Below are 15,306 nucleotides of genomic sequence, written 5' to 3' on the forward strand. Positions count from 1 at the left end.
TTAATTTTTAAAATAATTTCTTTTGAAGAATAGCACTACATTTTTCAGAAAGTTTCACTGTTTCGAACTCCTCCAACATTCTCTTCTTGGAAATGATGTCCTTGAGGAATTTGACATAGTTTGACATTTGTTCCAAAGCATCTGTAAAAGGAATATTTATGTAAATTTTCTTTAAAATATCCAAAAACTTAGAACATTGCTTGTCTAATTTTTATTTTTGAAAATGTTGAGGATAAAGAAGTGGAGTAGAGAGAATATGAGAATTGTCAATAAATGAAATTGCTGCAGGCATATCAGTCTCTTTTAGTGTATCATCAACAATCTTCTCTTGTTCCACTTTATTCTTGCTTAGGCCATTTTTCGTATTTGTAGGAGTGGACTTAGTTTCATTTAATGTGACTCTCAATTTTTCTTCCACTCCTAAGTGTGATGGTCTTGGATTGTTCATTTGAATTCACTTCTATGTTACTAGGAAAAGTTTCTCTTTATGGGGCATTGATGGTCGTGGCCAATTGCCCAATTTGCACTTCAAGGTTCTTCATAGTGGCTCTCATATTGCTACAATGAGTCTCAATGTTCTCCAACTATGAATCAATTTTTTTAAACCTTGCTTTTGTCTCCTTAACAAAGGAAACTATGGCATCCTCAAGTGACATATTCTTCTCGCTTGGTTGATTATCAAATCTTGGGGGAGGTTGTAACATATTCTTTATGTTTTCATAAGACAAATTCTCATAATTTCGAAACCCTGAATGATATTAATTTGGCATAGGATTACCACGATAGTAGTTGTTCTGATTGTTGATGTATTAAACTTGTTCTTGACTTGCTTCATTACTTAGAACTGTCATACTTGTAGCTACAACATATTCTGTACTTTGTGGTGTCTTTTAAGTTGTCAAAGCTGAAATCTAATGGGATAGAGAAGCAACTTGAGCTGAAAAGGGCTGCTAACGGCTCCAATTCATGAATCCCAGCAACTTTCTTATCCATAGTTCTTTTAGTTGGCTATTGATAGTTGTTTAAGGCCATTTCTTCTAAAAGATAGGTCGCACCTTTAGCTATCTTTGACATTGACGTTCCACCAAAAACAGCATCGACTATGGTCCAAGTGTGCCCATTTAACCCATTATAGAACATCTGAACTTCGACCAATTCGGCAATCCGTGGTGAGGACAACGTTAAATCAAATTTTTATATCTTTCCCACGCTTCATATATTGACTCAAAATCATTTCACTTGAATTGAACAATCTCACTCGTGAGTTGGGTTGTTTTTGCAGGTGGAAAGAATTTAGCAAGAAACTTTTTAACCATGTCTTACCAACTAGTGACGCTTCCCAATTGTAGAGATTGTAGCCAACATCTTACCTTGTCCCTCAAAGAAAAAGGAAATAATCAAAGTCTAATGGTGTCTTCATTAATACCATTAATCTTTACAGTATTACAAATCTCTAGAAACATCTCCAAATGAATATTGGGATTATCAAGTCGCGATCCACTGAATTAGGCTTGCTGCATCGTGGCTGGTTTGAGTTCAAAGTTGTTGGCATTAATGGGTTGGCATCTTATACCCAAGTAGTTGTCATTCACAACTGGTCGTACATAATCATTCAAGGTGCGTGGTTGTGCATCATGTTGTCTATCAGCTATATCTAGTATTTTATTTTTTCTTCGTAATCTAAGAGTCTTTCATTCTCCAAATCAAAAGGAATAATAATACGAGATCTAGCACGGCGCATCCAACATAAAAAACACACCAGTAGGACAAAAATAAAATAAAATAGAATTCTAACTTAAAACCAAGATTACTTTATATCAATATTGGCAAAAATAAGAATAAATCAATCCCCACTAATGGCGCCAAAAACTTGATCGGTGCAAAATTGCAACTGCACATTATCGTAGTTTTTTAGTAAAGTAATAAGAAAAGTATCATTCTCAGAGATTGATAATTTATTTTTTACAAATATCAAAATTATACTAATCTCAACTTTATATAGAGAAATCACAAAGATTTTTTTAATTGCAATTTAAAATAAAATCAATTCAAAGAAAATACTCAAAGGAAAAGGAAACTGTTGTTCGAAGATCAAATTAATGAGAAAGAAAACTTCTAAAAAAATCGATTTCACCTAATTCCTCACTATGTTTTACTCATCTAACTAATTGAATTTATTTCTTTCTGTTTGTTAGCAAATCTTCAATTCATCCAAAAGCCTCTTTCAGTAGTCAATTGGAAATATTCTTGTTTATCATTTTACTCAAAAGTATGCAAATTAATAAAACAAGAAAGAATTAAGACCAACGATTTTAGAATTACATAGGTTCATACAAGTCTTTCAATCTCTATATTTACCTATGCCGAATGTAACACCCCGTCCTGGGAATGGTGAAATCGCTACGTACATATCTATCATTCTTTCTTTATTTTCTTTCTCTCTCTTCTCATTTTTTTTTCTAGTAATATGTGATCAGCATGAACATGATACACGTGTACTCTAAATTTGTAATTTAATAAAGGGAACACCTGATAGACATTCTATTCGAACATTAATCAATAAGAGGCTCTCAAAGTCCATCATACATTCATAAAAACATAATTATTCTAGTTAGGAAGGGACTCCATCTCTACCATACAGATAAGAAGGCACTAAGTCAATGTATAAGGGTCTACCATCACCCCACCATAACGGTTACACCATAACAAAAGGTACATGGTTTAAAGTCAAATCCGACAAAACGTCCCTACAAGGGACCCCTCCTAACATAAAAACAACATCCATTGATAGACATAACCCATCATTCATATAAGGTCAAACCAACAAGGAAGACACTAAATGTCTGCCTCTCCCTCTGCAGCAATGTCCTGCTCTCCAGCCTTTTTGTCATTACCTGAATGTTTAAAATATAAACACAAAGTGAGTGTAATACTCAGTAAGCATTACATCATGCCATTAACGTACTAATCATCTATTCTTTTTTAAAAAAAAAACATGCATACATAACATTTGCTACTTTGATAATGCTTTCATTCGTTTTGAGAATTAAATTGTACTTTCATGCATAAACATTTAAACAGTATTTTCATGCATAACGTTTAAATAATACTTCCATGCATAACATTACTTTCATGTTTCACTTTCATTTGGCCGGTACACACTATTACTCCCCGTGTGTTGGGGTTAGTGGTCTTTTGGACCTAATTCCCTCTATGGTAGTGGGTTAGGAATCCCTTTTCGTTAGGATTCAGCACTGGGTGCACCGCTAGTACCATTTACCCGGCATTGCAATTTGCACAATCCTTTGGTACCCGGCATTGCAATCTGCACAATCCTTTGGTACCATCATTCATTTGTTAGTCATGGCTATTACATAATTTCATACATTAAAACATTCATTTCCTTTCAATCATTCATTCTTTCGTTGAGTCCTTTATTTTTTAGTTCTTTTCATTTAACATTTCATTTATAGAAAAATGTCATTTAAAAGAATGAGTTTAAACATCATTTTTCTTGCAGTTACGCATTTTCATATCTTAGCATTCTTTTCATTTATTTTCTTTCTTTGTAGTCAAACATTTTCATTATCTTTCCTTAGTCTGATGCACATGCATTTATTTTGGAAATAAAAGCATTTCATGTGATACTACATATAAGTAAGGCATTAATACTTTGAGAGAGCATGTATGAAAATCTCATGACTTAGTATTTATGTGCATGCATTATTTTATACACATACAAACAATTATAATCAATAGGGTGCTTAACAGGGGCTACTAAGAAAGGTTTGTACATAGTATATACATTTACAATTTCTTTACAAGAACATTTGAAGGGAGAGAGAGACATTCTTTTATAAGAGAACTTTGTGTAAAAGCATGGTCATAGCTACTTACCTCGACACTTCCAATCATCAATATAAGTCTTATTCCAATAAATAATAAACGTGCTAATACTCATACAATATTCTTTAGGCCTCCCTTTAAACGAGAAAGCTGTAATATTACAATCTCACTTCCTTTCTACCCTTAACGTTATCTTAATTAACTAACCTCTCGTTTAACCTTTACAAGAGTAACATAATTAATACTAGAGCATGTTATACTCTAATCGCACAAGCAATATTTAATAGTTTATATAACATCTCCCATTAGAATTAAACATAACATAAAGTATAGCAAAATTACTCATTAAACAAATTGTAAAACCTTTAAATACTCAGCTTATGCTTTACCCATTTAATACCTTTTAAAAGCAAGGTATAAAATTATAAAACCCAAGCAAAACCTCTAAATAAATATCAACATAGTACACATGGCATCAAAATATATATATATATATATATATTTATATATTTATATCAAAAGATCAACTAACATCAATTATGATTAATCATGTTAATTATTAAAATACCATTTTCAAATATAGGAGAAATACATAGCAAATTTCCTAAATAAATTTCGGTTTGGGCCAAAAACAAAGCATACATGTTTATTTGCAATATAAGAATTTTAATACATCAAAAAATAAGCTAAACCATTTAGTTAGATTCTAAAATACATCAAAATCAAAGGAGTTAAATTAAGATTTTTATGTTAAGCTCCTAGCTTCTTTCAAGAGGTAAAATGGAGGTCCAAAACTTGAAGAAGATAAGAAGAACTTGATTTCTTGAAGAGAAGAGAAGAAGGGAGGGAAAGTGGCATTGACTATGGCTTGGGGAAAGAAGAAAATAATTTATTTCTTTCTTTGTGAGTCACACAGCTTGAAGGGGTGGAGAGAAAGCTATGGTTTTTCCTTGCTCTTGAAGATGAGGAGGAGGAGAAGAAGGACAATAGAGAAATGAAGAATGGGGCGTCACCTTTGGAGGAGAAGAGAAGAAGACTTGTGTTCTTTGGCCTATGGTGACCAACGGTTCAAAAAGAGAAATAAAAGACTTAACCAAAAGCTTACCTCATAAGTTAAAAGAATGACCAATCAAATTTAAAAAGGAAAAGTTAGTCTTGGTCAAAGTTTCTCTTGGAAGTTTAGGCTTGGTTGACTGACGGGTTTATAAGGGAAGAAAGCTTAGTTAAATTTTTAGTCAAAACTTGCATTGAAAGCTTAAGAAATTGATGGTTAGAATTAATTGTAGAAAGATAATTACTTCACCTACCAAATCCAATTGTGGGAATCATTTGGACTCTTTCATAAATAATAAAATTTGAGGATTTTAAGATAAAATACTATAAGACCTTAAAAATCATGTACTTAATTTATTTTTATAATCTACATAAAAATAAAAGAACATCTATCTTAAAATAAAATAATAAGATAATAAAAAAAAATCTTTATCTTAAAATATTAAATTTAAAGAATTAATAAAAAAAATGAAATAATGTAAGGACCTACGTTGTAAGACTCGGGTATTACATCAAAATACCTAAGATTTATTCTATAATTTCCTCTTTTGAAAGCAAATCATAAGATCAAAATCATCTAATTAATAGCCAGTCATTTAGAAGCAATAAGTTCAAGATAAATCAGATAAGCATAGAAGAGAATTATCTTAAATTAACATAACAAACAAGCATAGTTTGAAACTAGAAACATCGTTTTGCTATAATAAAGAAATTTTAGTTCATGCTAAAAATTAAATTCAATATAAATGAATTCACCCTTTTTTTTAGAGGAATGGAAGTAAATGAACACTAAAAAATAATTACTCCTCGCCATTGCAGCCTCCTTCAAAATAAAAAATAAAATAAGAAATATCTCTCTCCAAAATGACGTTCGGCTTGCCAAAAAACAACCCAGACTCCCATCTGCCCCCATGCATTTTTCTTTTTTTCTTTTTAATCCCATCAGCCTAGCTTAACTTTCACTTCTTTCCTAGATGTCAGCTTCAAAAATCCAAAGAAAACAGCTCCTTTCCATGTTTTATGCATGCATGCCTCTCACTTTCTCTCCACACAACTCCAACTAGGTCATACTCTTTCAGTGTTTTTGTGCCCCCAAGTAAAATTAAAATGGATAAAATCAGCTTTTCGTCAAAGAATGCAACTTGCATCCGTTTGTTCCCTCAGCTTGCATCTTGCTTTCTTTCTACGTGGCATCTTGCCTTTTACCAAATCAAAGCTTTATCTTACTCAAGCATGCGTATAGTGTCCAACTTTTTCTTGATTTCTATTTTTTAAAGTTCCTAACTCTTCATTAAATGAGAGAATCTCTAGACGATGGGCTGCTAAAATTAAGATCTTTAATTTTTTTAAATTTGAAATAAAATTTACATGATGACAATATAGCCTAAAATTAATAAAAAATAAATAAAAATAGACTAAAATTTAAAATTAAGAAGTGATAAAATATTTTAAATTATGCAAGTCATCAATAGTTATAGTATAAGTATTACTAGTATACTAGTTACTATACCAATATAGTAATACTAGTTACTATACCACTGTAGTTATAAATAATTACGTACTATAGAATCACTATTATAGTTACAAGTTATATATGACTACTATGGTTATACTGTAGTTACAATAGTTACGATTATAAGTTATGATATCTATATAATATCTTATATAATATAGTATTATAGTATATTATATATAATATATTATACTATATAGTATATATTATATATATAATGTAATATAATATATACTATATAGTTCTAATTATATATATAAAATAGTTATAATAAAGCATTTGACCAGGAATTCAAATGGGAGTACAGTCTAAAGGGACGATTCACCGTTCAAACAGTACTGCACTATAAGAGCACCCAACACTGCGAATGACTCATTTCCGTTCAAAACCAAAAAACATTTGAACGATAGCCGTATCGTGGCCATTTCCCTGACGTATGATCGTCACCGTCGACCAACAACACCACTATTCAAAAGGTACCTTTTTTATTTCATATTTTTATGCTTTTGTTGTCATTTTTCATTATTGTTTATAATTTATATCAAACTCATTTTAAGTTTAGATTTGTTACTTTAGGGCTCAAAGCACAAGGTGAAATACTTCTATAGACATTTTGACCATATGTATTGTGATGACCCACTTTAACGTATATTTTCACTGAATGGTTGTTTTTAATTTAATTAATATATTGGTTTATTTATTTTGAATTAATGTATTTAAATTGGTTTTTAATTTATTTGATGTTGTGTTTAATTTATTTAGTCGTTTTACAGTTTTTAATATCGTTTTCGGCAGATCAGTTTTTAGTTTCTGGAGTGAGGATTGGACCTCATTTCTTCTCTTTTCTCCTTTTCTTTTTCCATTTTCCTTTTCTTTTTCTTCTTTTCTTTCTTTTCTTTCTTTTTCTTTTTCTTTTTCTTCCCGTTTTCTCTCTCCCCGCGCAGCTCTTCTTCCTTTTCTCCTTACCGTTGCCTCCCCTTTCACCGCCCGGTGCGTCGCCGTCTGACCGCCGTGTAGTGCACCACCTCCACCATTCTCTTCCCCTCCCACCAGAGATCATCCCCACCAATTTTCAGAGTTATTGGACCAACCGTTAGCAGTCACGAGCCCCTGGAAGTCACGGCACCTGCTCTGTTTTTTCCCTTGTCGCCGGTTTCTTTCGCAGCCCAGAACCGCCGCTTGCCTACGGCGTGGCCTACACCACCCACTCAGTTTTCTTCCCCTCTCACCGATGAACATCCCCACCAAGTTTCACCTCCATTCGAGCCACCGTTAGCCACCACGAGCTCCTCCAAGCCACACAGTTTTTCACCGATTCCGGTGCCTCGCACCACCCCGGCCACCATCTCTTCACAACTTCTTCCCCCACCTCTTGCTGACCTAAACCACCCATTTCCGGCCTCGATCCGTTGCCGGAGCAGCTCCCACGAGCTCAACTCCGATTTGAGCTTTTTTCGCTTCCTCCGCCGTTTCCACCACCACCCACGGCCAAAACTCATTTATTTTATCTTCATAAATATCTCAAGACCTTTTCCTATCAATTTCATGCATTGGTTTGTTCCTGTTCTAAAGTGGGTAATTTATTACCCACGGCAACAGTGTAAATTACACTGTTACGTTGCTTTTCCTCCGCCGTTTGCAACGCCGCAAGCTTTCAAAAAATACCGTATAGCGCTGTAAGTATTTTTCAAACTTTACTTTTAGATTTAAATGTATTTTGCTCTTACATTAAATAATTATCTGCTGGTTGGTTGATTCCGGACTAAGTCCGAGGAGTTCGGGGGTCGGATGGATGGAGGACGGAGTTGCTTGATTTATTGATTTATGCTTGCTTGGTTATTTGTGCCATGAGGCGTGCATTACATATTGCATACATGTGCATTTTAATTAAATTGAGAAAATCCCGTTTTATTGACGTAAATGGATTTTGGGAGCGTGTGTCTCACGAGCCCAAGCCAGGATGAGTTATTATCTCGATGGAGCTCCTCTGGTCATTCGAGAACGTAATATACTGAGTGACGTCCCCTGAGTTGTCGCTAGACAACGACGGGAGCGGGGGCTAAGGGATGCTTGGCTACGAACGCACCGGGCACGGAACTGGGCATCGCTCTACCCACCGACTCCGTGGCCCTTCGCTGGCGAGGGCTAAAGGATGCTTGGCTACGAACGCGCGGGGCGCGAAACTGGGCATCGCTCGTTTAGGTGTCACACGCGTGGTCGTTACCTACGGTGTGGCACAGGAGCCAGGGTGTGTGGATGACCCCTAGGAGAGGTCATGGTGCATACGAATTAATTGGTTAATGGTTTGAGTTTGATATGGGCCAAATGTGACTTTTGGCGTGATATTTGGAAATAATATGTTTTTGAGCCAAATGGAATTTTTGGCGTATGTGGAAAAAATATGGTTTTATGAGTTTCATGTATTGGCATTCTTTATGCATATTGTTTGAGTTTTAATATACTTTTATCTAGTGGTGTTTGAATTTTACTTACCTGCAGTACCATTTTTGGTACCGTAGTTTTTGATGCAGAGTTTGAGGAGGAGGAGGAGGCTAAGCTCGAGGATGCGGCTCCGCCGGAGTTTTGAGTTGAAGTTTAAGCTTGTAGTTTGGTTTGAATCTATATTTATGTTTTGTAATATTTTAATATGTAAGTTTTGAACAGTTTTGTATTAAACAAGAAAAATTATGGTACTTAGTTATGACTTTCGTTATCCGCTGCGTATTTCTTTTTGCACATTTATTGCTTTTACACACTTGACACTCGTCGATAGGGTGGTGACCCGTGTTGTCATCATCCGGACGCCTTGATTTCCCCGTGTTCGTGCATGGGGATTTGGGGGCGTCACATGTATGTGTTATCTTGTTGAATTCCTTTCTAGGGTGGATTCCTTTCATTTCGATAGCCTTTGAGTCGATTCAGCTATAGCCGAGCTAGATCTAGTTACTATTCAAATGTATTTGTACCTTTCAAACGATTACCCAAAAGTCATTTGTGAGAACAATGTCATTACGGTTCGAATGCCTGTATCCAAAACCGTTCGAATGTGTTTATACTATTCAAACGATTAGAACCCAAAGGCCATTAGTGAGAACGGTGTCATTACTGTTCGAATGCCTATATCCAAAATAGTTTGAATGTGTTTATATCGTTCGAATGATTAGAACTCAAGGTCATTTGTGAGAACAGTGTCATTACCTTTTGAATGCCTCCATATAAAACCGTTCAAATGTGTTTAGATCGTTCGAACGATTAGAACCCAAATGTCATTCTTGAGAACGGTGTCATTACCATTCGAATGACTATATCCCAAACCGTTTGAATGTAAGATATATCGTTCAAATGATAAAAAATAGAAAATAGATTTAAATTGTTTCATTAATTATATAATTTTATGATTGTTCTGTATATTATATTTTGTAATTAATCTTTTTAATTTTATTATTTAAATTTCAGGTTGAAATGTTTGTTAGGGAAAGGTCAAAGCTTGCCAGACTAGGGGAATGATGTTCTTCTAGTAGTACGGTTGATACATTCTTAGATAAATTAAGTTTTATTAGAGCATCAGGTGAAGATCGACGATTTTCAGAATCTTCTTTTCGAGGGCCACTCCTTGACATCGGTATTCATGGAGAATGGTTGGTCTTCAGTTCTGGACGAGAGGGACAAGGCCTTCCCGTTCTTGGCATATATTGATCTCGTCACCAACTTTTATAAAGGGCTCAGTGCCTTTGGTCAAGATGTTGATGGTAGATATATTATTAGTATATGAGGTATTTCATTCCCGTTCTCGTCAGACATACATGTTGATTTTATCGGCATAGCACATTTGGAGACTGAATATCCAAATGTGGTGCCTAAGAAGTCTACAGCTGATGAGGAGTCAACTGAGGACGAGGGCACTAATATTGATGGACTGGTTGGCCTCTCAGATGCTAAGGTGGATAGGTTGGTTGTTGATCCAGATGCTCCTCCTTATGATGGAATGAAGAGCATCAAACAAGTTAATTTATCAAATTTTTTCAAGATTATGAACTTAATCATCACCCACAACATTGACCCTCGGCAGCACAAGATAGAGGTTGGCATGGATAGGTCGAGATTTATGATACGCCTCGCTTGTATGATGCCTATCGACCTAGTGAGTTATATTCATTAGGATGCGACCAAAGGTTTCATATGTTACGACAAATATTTTGCCGTTCGGCCTCCTGATCACATGATTCCTATTATCGGTTGAGGTCCTACTTGATGTTGCTAAGTGTATGATTGGACCAATCAACTTCTCCATGCTATCACAGAGCACGGGCACTCGAGACATCATCTGCGTGTTCCTACTACAGAGCTGGTTGATACTCAGACCAGAGATGCACACCCAACTCATCATGGAGTATCAGCTGGTGAGACATCTACGCAGCCTAAGGCATCACGCATTGTTACTCCTGATCAGATTGTTGATATAGTGTGTATGGAGATCCAGATTGCCTATTCTAGCTTACATAAAGAGATCATGGGTGCCATTTCTGAGTTAGCTGTGAATGTTGATCACGTGTCTCACACTCAAGAGACAATATCTACTCGATTAACACAGATAGAGGCAAAAATAGATGCAATCGAGGATGTTCTCAAAGAGTTGGACAGAACATAGTATTTTATATCTTTTATTTGTATTTTATTTTATTTTTAGTATGGACAATATTTGATGTTTTGTAAGGTTAATTAATTATGCATTATATTTTTTTTTATAAATTAATTGCTGATTACTATTATAATTTCAATAATTGATTAAATTAGTGTCACCATTTGAATGGTAATTCGAATGCCATATTACCATTCGAACATTACTGTTTGAACCCTATACAATGTTCGAAATTGGTGAACTACATGTTCAAATGGTGTAGAGTGATGTTCGGATAGTAAATTAGTTTCCTACTCTTAACTTGCCAATTTTTCCCCATCCTGTAATAATTATTGTATTGGGACTCATCCCTAAGTATATCGTTCGAACGGTCTGCATGTTTCAGTATTTTTTTGGAATGAAATCAAAATTTCATCCCTAGATTTAACTTTTTGGGATGATTTTAATTTCTTTCCAAAGGAAAATTGTCCCAATAGCGCAAAATTGTTGTAGTGTCTAGAAATGTATTTATAAGGTTCAAGATCCCTACATGGAGAAGCCTTCTTGCTAAATACAACACTAGAGATGATGATGTTCTATTGGGGAAGGTATCTCCAATGGACCTGGTATGAAACTCTCACTTGATAAAATTTATTGGGTAGGGCTCCTTCTCAATCACGACAACTCCTTGCATTATAGTCGAATCTCTCAATGATGTGTTTTACTTAGTTTCAACCTTTCCTTGCCTTCTTTTACATGAACTTTTTGTGAAAATATTTTTGGTTACCTATCGAGCTTTCTTCAGCCTTAGCATAAACTTTTGTGTAACAATTATCTAGCAAATTCTGGCCACACATGTAATGGCAGGAATTTTCATTTTTGAATTCATATCGTAGTCTAATTTTCTGGAGACACATTCTATTGTCAGTGTGTGTCGACTATTCGTCTGACATACTTTCACTTGTCGCTTCGTGCAGCACGATTCTCAGGATTCTGTCAAGAGTGCCTTCCTTCTAGTGCGTGGCCTTTTTCCTTGGCTAAATTTCCCCCTAGTCTTGTCGTTTTGTTTTCTCATAACTTCCGACCTTCTTCTTTTCCTTCCTTCTTCTGTTGCTTCATTCCTTTATTTCACTATGTGCTTTAACTTATTTCTCTTTTCCATCTAATCTCATTCTCTTGATTCCTCTTACATTACGCTCTCCATGGCTCTTAGCAGCCTTGCAAGAAATACCTCTCAATTTTCTCATTCACTTTAGTCTCCAGACGATGCCTGCTGGAACACATTTGGGCATGGCTCTAGAATCACCACTGGGGCTGACTCTGCCCACCCTATAGCCTTTGAGGGGAGCCACTAGACCTCAACCACCACTCAAGCGAAGTTGGAATCCACAAGAGATTGGTTTAGCATCCTAAACACTGTTTAGCTAATTCTTCTCAACCCCCGCAGTGGCTTAGTGAACCTTGAAAGGGCTACCGATCATGTTGGGTTGTACATCGGAATGCTTTCGATGGGGGTTTAGGCTTCCTTTCTGAAGTCCCATATGAGACATCCTCAACTACTTAGGTTTGGTGACCTGCTACATTGTGTGGAGGCTAGCCCTCGAGGCTATGGGGTTGGATAACTCAACATTGATCGCTAGTGTGTTCCTTCATGTTCACAGTGTGAAGAGATATGACAAGAACAACACAATTTTAATTCTCGTACTGGATATCTATTCAACACTTGGAGTCCTGTATTCACATGTCAAAAAATGGGGCTGAAAGTTTTCTTTTTGTTTGGAGATGGTTAAAGGTGAGTCTTTTCGTTGTTAGTTCTCAGTTCGATATGCTTAGAGTACCTTTCTTGATAGGCATTCTTTTGAGGTAGCCCCCACCAAAGGGAGTTATCACATTTGGCCAGTGTATATGCTAGATTAGACTTATGTCTCCAGCCGCAATTTCTCCAATTATGCAATCCATGGGCCCATTCTCCCTAGCAATAGTGCGGCACTACCCCTTCAGACACTAAGGGAAAGAGTTTTTGTGCCAAGGCACAAGACCATGCACTTGTCACAGCTCAACTTGCTTTAGTGATGCCGCCCCTTTTGCAAGACGTTACTCCCTACTAGTGCCACCACCATCCCTAAAGGCAAAAGAGAGCCCACCAACTACCTCATCCGCTAGATGTTTATAGCCTAGCAGATGTTGGGAGCCCAAGATCTGGATTCAAATTTTTCGAGTTAGTTCCTGACTCACTCCCTAACCCCCTTCTTGATTCTTTGTTTGAGAGGTTTTCTAAATCGGCCTCTATATCTTTGGTCTCTAGTGACTCCTTTGAAATTGTTGCCTAGATGACTGACACAAAAGGGAGGTAAATTGAGTTGTATTTAAGAATTAAAAATTATAAACCAAATACACAATATAAAATATGAACAAAATACGAAACAACAGTAAATATAAAAAGTAAGGGTATGAGAGAAGCAAATTTAGTATTTTAACGAGGTTTAACCCCACTGCCTATGTCCTCACCTCAAGCTATCCCTTGAGGGTTTCTACATTTACTATTCAACCTCATTCAAGTGGAGATAGAAATCTATTACACATTTGAGTAGTATAGCTACAAAAAAAATTGTGTAGAATACCTTTACACTTACAATTACCTTACACATGGTGATTCAACTATTCTCTATGTAGAACACCTTCTATATGCGCAAGGATTATACACATACTTTTATTAATATAAGAGTTTATAGTGGGTAGGTTATCAGAGAATACTCATCAATTAATGAAATGAAAACAATACTTCACAAACTATATATCTCTCAAAATAAACAAATGTTAAAACTCAATGCTTAGAGAAGATAGATTGAAATTTTTGAATAAATGTTGTAAAACTTGTAGTTGATGTATAGTGCGATGATTTTGAAGATCTCAAGTGAGCTATTTATAAACATATTAGACTTTAATTTCAAATTTAAAAAGATTCATATGTCAAATAGGAGCACTCCTCACTTTTTAAAATTTTCAAATAAAAGTTTATCCTATTTGGAATTGTCAAAGATAACATAATTTATTTTTCAAAATTTTCAAATATAATCTTTTACTTTTTACATATGACAAAAGGAGCATTATTTACTTTTCAAAAATTTCAAACAAAATCATATACATTTTGCATATCTCAAAAGGATCACAAATCACTTCTAAAAAACTTCAAACTTATCATGCATATGTGAAAGATGACTATCAATCATCTTTCAAATTTTAAAAATTTAAATTTTTAATTATGTCATACATATGTGAAAGATGACAAAACAATCATCTTCCAAAAATTTAAATTTCAAACTTAACTTTCAAATATATCTTGCGAAAAATGTAATTTGATGCTTTATAAGAAAATATTCATTTTTGGGCCTTAATCCAATTTCAAATTTTTCAAGAAACGTATAAAATCACTCTAAAAGCTTTATTTCTGAGCTTGTTCTCTTTCTTACTCATACGTTTGTTAATGTTCTTGGCTCTATTGTGTAGACAACTTGAGATTTGTGTTTAGCTCCATTATGTAGAGAGCTTGAGATTAAGACTCATTTATGCTTGAATTCATTTGTTATCATTAGAATCCATATATAGATATATAATCATATAAAACTTGAAACCTTGAGTTCAACATAGATGATAAAAGTATACGAGAAAGGGGAAACACTAAGAGTTCCTATCGACCATAGGTGCTGAGCGACTCATTCCTTTAGTCACTCCTGAATGAGAGATTGAAATGCTGGTGGAATAAGTCCCATTGAACCACTCATAGGACATGTTGGAGAGGACAGTTCTACCAATCTTGGGGAATCACCTTCGTAAGGGGTGCCCTCTTATGGTTTCTCCTTTAATAGGCATCTTTTCCTAGAGATTTCACCCCCCGAGAAATTTCCTCTTGAAGGGATGTGTTGGGCGTGGACGCTCCCTATGGGCCGTAGGTGCCTTCCCCAAAAGTGTCTGTAGTGAAACTCCACCTCGCCTCAGAACTTCCAATCTAAGCAATGTAGCCCATGCCTTCTTCAAGTTTGAGGCGGGAGAGGCTTCTGATCCTTTGGTTGTTGGATCACCTAAAAGCTTGGCGAATTTTTTGCCCTGGTATGTACTTTAGTTGCTCACTTATTTTAACTCTTTATATTCTTTGTGGGGTCTAACCCCACACATTCCCTTCCAAAGCTTATCCTTTATGGTGATGTTCTAGGCCTAGTGCGAATCTAGTTGGGAAGATAGAATGGAGGCTTCCCATGCATTTATGGAAGGGGCACTC

At 35.4% G+C, this 15,306-nt stretch overlaps 1 non-coding gene across 1 annotated transcript; it reads left to right on the forward strand.

Annotated features, from left to right (window-relative positions):
- The first annotated feature begins 1,161 nt into the window (after positions 1–1,161).
- On the forward strand, positions 1,162–1,266 carry LOC122314578. The gene has a single exon (XR_006243798.1). It is a non-coding gene; the product is annotated as a small nucleolar RNA R71 (small nucleolar RNA).
- The last annotated feature ends 14,040 nt before the right edge of the window (positions 1,267–15,306 follow it).

This window comes from Carya illinoinensis, chromosome 6, assembly GCF_018687715.1.
Source record: "Carya illinoinensis cultivar Pawnee chromosome 6, C.illinoinensisPawnee_v1, whole genome shotgun sequence".
In the NCBI taxonomy this organism is placed as follows: Eukaryota; Viridiplantae; Streptophyta; class Magnoliopsida; order Fagales; family Juglandaceae; genus Carya; species Carya illinoinensis.